Source organism: Triticum aestivum, chromosome 2D (genome assembly GCF_018294505.1).
Source record: "Triticum aestivum cultivar Chinese Spring chromosome 2D, IWGSC CS RefSeq v2.1, whole genome shotgun sequence".
NCBI lineage: Eukaryota > Viridiplantae > Streptophyta > Magnoliopsida > Poales > Poaceae > Triticum > Triticum aestivum.
The window spans coordinates 508,646,694-508,652,693 of NC_057799.1; positions in this window are offsets into that span (position 1 = coordinate 508,646,694).

A 6,000-nucleotide genomic window follows, 5' to 3' on the forward strand; every position below is an offset into this window, starting at 1 on the left:
TATCTGTGTTTGAAGACTTTGACAGAAGACTTTCTCAATTTCCTCAGTTCAATTTATTTAGTCTGTTTGTCTTCATCCTGTGCTATCCTGTGTTTACTCTTTCTGTACTCTATGTTTGTCTTCATTTCATCATGATGACCATGCCTATGTTCTTCTATGCTTACTCTTGAGTACTTATTCCGCTGCAAGTAGTTCTTCGCCAAGGAATTTCCTCACCCGCAAATTCCTCAGTGAAGAATTCATAAAAATCGCCTATTCACCCCCCTCTAGTCGATATAACGCACTTCCAATTGGTATCAGAGCAAGGTACTCCCTTGTTCTGCGTGATTTTAGTTTAACCGCCTGGAGTTTTAGTTATGTCGACCGCAGGTATGATCAAGGTCTCTGCTGGGTGTCCTACCTTCGATGGGATGGACTACCCCTACTAGAAGAATAAGATGTGAATGCATCTTGAGGCAATTGATAACGATCTCTGGTATGTTGTGGAAAATGGTGTTCCCTCTGTCTCACCCTCACTGGACGCTACCGATGTGAAGAGATTCAAGCAACTCGATTCTCAAGCGAAGAATATCATATGTGGCCATCTGAGCAAAGGACAGTATGGAAGAGTGAGTGCTTTGGAAACTGCTAAGCTTATCTGGGATAGGCTGTCCAAAGTGAATGAAGGAGTCTCAACTCAGCGTGACTCTCGAGTTGATGTTCTTCGCAATCTCTTCAACCGCTTCAAAAGACTCGACAATGAAAATGTTCAACAAACCTTCGATCGCCTCACTGACATCTCAAATGAGCTTCAAGTGCTTGGTGCCACTGAAATCACCAACCATGAGGTGGTGAAGAAATTGTTGAGATCGCTTGATTCCTCATTTGATACTCTGGCATTGATGATACAAGAACGTGCTGATTACAAGTCACTTGATCCCGCTGATATCCTCGAAAGGCTAAATACTCATGAGTTCCAGCTTGCTGAAAAGAGAGACCTCTATGGTTCGAGCTATGGCAGATCACGTGCACTGAAGGCCAAGGCAGTTTCTGAGTCTGAAGATGAAGACTCTGGCAGCAGCCTTGGTGATCCTGAAGAACTGAGCCAGGAACTAGCACTGCTCGTGAAGAAATTTCAAAAGTTCTCAAGACGTGGTCGCTTTGGAAGATCCTCAAGGAGCAATGATTCCTCATCCAGTGACTACAAGAAGAGGCTTTGTCACAAATGCAAGAAACCTGGACACTACATTCAAGATTGTCCTCAGTGGGAAAAGGAATCAAAGAAGAAGAAATACAAGGATTACAGTTCTGATGATGCGAAGAAAAAGAAGAAATCCTCAAAATCTTCATCATCAAAATCCTCAAAGTCTTCATCTCACAAGAAGAGCAGCTCCAAGAAGGCTCGGGCATTCATTGGCAAGGAAATGGACTCTGAAGCTGAATCTGAGGAACATGAGGAAGAGGAGGCATCTGAGGAGTCCGAGTCTGGAGTAGCGAGTCTAGCTCTCGCTACTGCATTCGTCAGCAAGTCTATCTTCAACTCTGAAGAAAATGGCTTCACCAACAAGGCTGATGAAGGCAATGATGACTACGCTCCCACCTATTGCTTCATGGCAAAGGGTGCCAAGGTACTCAAATATACCTCCTCTGAATCTAGTGAGAATGAATCTGATGAAAACCTCAAGCCCAGCTACTCTAAACTTGCTAAGATTGCTGTGAAACAACAAAGGGCTTTTGAAAAGGTTCAAAACATGCTAGACAAAAGTGATGATATGTTGGGTGAAGAAATGGATCGCACTAAAACCTTGACTGAAAATCTTCAGAGACTTCAGACTAGGTTTGACAACCTTCAAGGTCATCATAACACTCTCTTATCTGATCATGAGAAGCTTTCTTATGAATTTCTTCAAAGAAAGCAAGATCTTGAGAAGCTAAGAGTGAGTTATGAAGATCTTCAGAAGGAGCGCGATTCATTACTTGCTCAACAAATCAGCGCTGCTCAGGAAGAATTTGTTCCTCCATGTTTGAAATGCATTGAACGTGAATCTGCTAATTCTTCACCTGAATGTTCAAATGCTTCTAATGCTACAAATTCTTCAACTGCCTCTACTATCACTAATTCCTCATCTGAGGACATTACTAGTATCACTGACGATGCAGGGCTGAAGGAATTGTACATGACAGGCATGTACAAAAGCCTCAAAGGGCATCAGACTCTTTGTGATGTGCTTAAAAAGCAGATCCTCAACAGGAACCCTAGGAAAGAGGGTATTGCCTTTGAGAGGAAACTCAATGCTGATGGTACATATTGGAAGCCTGAGCAGTACCCCAAAACCTCATGGGTTGCTGCAAAGGGACCTCCAGTTGATCCATCTAATTTATCTGGCTTTACATATGAATCTTCTCATTCTTCTGATGAGTCATTTGACTCCAACTATAAAGTGTTTAGAAATCAGAATGGTGAAGTATTTGCTAGATATGTTAGCACTAACTGCAGGAACGGTTCTCCTATGAAGAAAATCTGGGTTCCCAAAAGGTGCCTTGAAAGTCTTCAGGTGAATGTCCTCATGACACCACCTGTGAAGAATAGGAACCCCAGATCAAATTCTTCATATGGATCCAAGTCCTCATACAGATCGAATTCCTCACGTGGATCATATTCCTCAAAAGGATCAAAGTTCTCATATGAACATCATCGTGCTAACAACTCTGTTTCGTAGGGAAGAGCTAAGGGCTATGAATATGAGCATTATTCTTCTAATCATTATGTTCATAAGTCCTCGAAGAATTTCTCTGCTTATTCATATGCTTACCCTAACTCCTCTTATGTGAAACGAAATGGATTGGCTTCTATGCCACCTTTCTCGTATGGAGCTCGCAGAGTGATGAACTCTTTGCCACCCCTTCAGATGTGGGTGGTGAAGAAAAAGGACTAATCTCTTATGCAGGGTCAGGTCTCCAGACGTGCTCAAACGTCTGAAGAATTTGCTGGAGACCTGAAAAGTGCCTGAAAGGACGCAGGCTAATCATGAAGAAATGAACTTTCATTTCTCACGTCCTCATACTGCTTTATCTGTTCTATTACTTGATGAAATTGATCTGATGAATTGATGTCATATTCTTCACTGATGAAGTATATGAGTTCGTAAGCTGCACTAATTCATCTGCAGGATGATCAACCCAAAGCCACTGAGTGGGTTCTCGATAGTGGATGTACAAATCACATGACTGGTGACAAGAATCTATTGATGGATGCTCCCTTATCTCCATCGCATCTGAAGCATATCATCTTCGCTGACAAAGGCGAAAGTCAGGTATTGGGTCTAGGTAAGGTTGCGATCACAAAGGATCGACACATGGACAAAGTCATGCTTGTCGAGTCCTTAGGATACAACCTTATGTCTGTCTCAATGCTTTGTGATCTTGATATGGTTGTTGTCTTTGGCAAGTATCGTTGTGTTGTGGTTATGGAAGCTGACAATTCCAAAGTTTTCGAAGACTTTAGGAGAGGAGACTTGTATATTGTTGATTTGTCTACAGGACCGCAACCAGCCGTGTGCCTACTTGCAAAAACTTCAGAAGGCTGGCTATGGCATCGACGACTTGGTCATGCAGGCATGAGGAATTTGCACACGCTTGCGAAGAAGAAGCACGTCATTGGCATTGAGAATGTCAAATTCCTCAAGGATCACTTATGCGGAGCCTGTGAAGCTGGAAAGATGACCAAGGCTAAGCATCCAGCGAAGACTATCATGACTACTACTCGACCATTTGAATTGCTTCACATGGACCTCTTTGGTCCTAATCATTACTCAGCAGTCACAAATGATGCATCTCTCTATGGCTTTGTTATTGTTGATGATTACTCTCGTTACACATGGGTACGCATTGTTACTTACAAACATGAAGTGTAGGAAGTCTTCAAACGATTTTCCTCGAGGGCTTCAACCAACTTTGGTGTGAAGATCAAGCACATCAGAAGTGACAATGGAACTGAGTTCAAGAATTCTGGTCATGATGAATATCTTGATGAACTTGGTATTACTCATGAGTTATCTGCTCCTTATACTCAGCAGAATGGCGTCGTGGAGCGCAAGAACAGAACTCTTGTTGAGATGGCTCGCACTATGCTTGATGAGTACAAGACGCCTCGTCACTTCTGGATTGAGGCAATTTATACTGCGTGCCACATCATCAACAGGGTATATCTTCACAAATTCTTCAAGAAGACTGCCTATGAACTCCTCACTGAGAAGAAACCCAATGTGAGTTATTTCAAAGTCTTCGGTGCTGAATGTTGGATTAGAGATCCTCATCACAATGCTAAATTTGCATCGAAAGCACATGAAGGTTTTATGCTTGGTTACGGAAAGGACTCGCACACCTACAGAGTCTTGAACAACATTCTTCACAAGGTTGTTGAAACTGTAGATGTGCGGTTCGATGAAACTAATGGCTCGCAAAGAGAGCACCTACCCTCTGTGATAGATGAACCAACACCTGAGGAAACTATCAAGTTCAAGGCTACTGAGGATGTCATTCCTACCAAAGAATCTGCTGAAGAATTCATTCCAGAACGTGAAGAACGTCGAGCTAATGCACCTGAAGAAAATGCTGAAGTAAATGGTGCTGAAGAAAATGCTGATCAAATTCCTTGACGACAACCAACTCATCCTCGCGTTGCAAAAGAAGTGCAAGTTGAAAAGATCATCGATGACATTGAAGCACCAGGTCCTCTCACACGCTCAAAAGCTTCACATTTATCAAATTTTTGTGGGCACTATGCTTTTGTCTCTATCACAGAGCCCACTAAGGTAGATGAAGCATTTCTGGAGCCTGAGTGGATTCAGGCCATGCAAGAAGAATTACATCAATTCGAGCTCAACAACGTCTGGGAACTGGTTAAACGTCTAGATCCTCGCAAGCACAATATCATTGGCACAAAGTGGATCTACCGCAACAAGCAAGATGAAAATGGCCTTGTGGTGAGGAATAAGGCACGACTTGTAGCTCAAGGCTACACACAGGTTGAAGGAATTGATTTCGATGAAACTTTCGCACCTGTTGCTAGACTTGAAGCTATTCGCATATTACTTGCTTATGCTAACCATCATGATATCACTTTATATCAAATGGATGTGAAAAGTGCATTCCTCAATGGTAAGCTTGAGGAAGAAGTATATGTTGCTCAACCCCCAGGTTTTGAAGATCCAAAGCATCCTGACAAAGTCTTCAGACTCTATAAGGTCCTCTATGGCCTCAAGCAGGCCCCTCGAGCATGGTATGGTATTTTGAAGGAATTCCTCATGAAGAAAGGCTTCAAACCCGGTTCACTCGACCCTACTCTTTTCACTAAATCTTATGATGTGATGAATTTGCCTATATTATGAGTGAAGAATATCAAATGTCTATGATGGGAGAATTGAAATTCTTCTTAGGTCTTCAAATTCGTCAACAGCGCAATGGCATATTCATATCTCAGGAGAAATACCTCAAGGATGTACTGAGGAAATTCGGCATGCAAGATTGCAAAGGCGTCAAAATTTCGATGCCCACAAATGGCCATCTGTGCACTGATGAAAATGGTATTGACTTCGATCAAAAGGTATACCGCTCCATGATTGGTTCTTTATTATATTTATGTGCATCTAGGCCAGATATAATGCTTAGTGTTTGCATGTGTGCCCGATTTCAAGCTACACCGAAGGAATCACAGCATAAGGTTGTGAAGCATATTCTTCGATATCTAGCTCACACACCAACACTTGGATTATGGTACCCCAAGGGCTCGGCTTTTGATCTCATTGGATATTCTGACTCTGACTATGCTGGTGATCGTGTGGACCACAAGTCAACATCTGGTACATGTCATTTCCTCGGACGATCTTTGGTCTGTTGGTCCTCGAAGAAACAGAACTGTGTATCACTGTCTACTACTGAAGCTGAGTACATTGCTGCTGGTTCTTGCTGTGCTCAATTGCTGTGGATGAAGCAAACTCTCAAGGACTACGGCGTCAACGT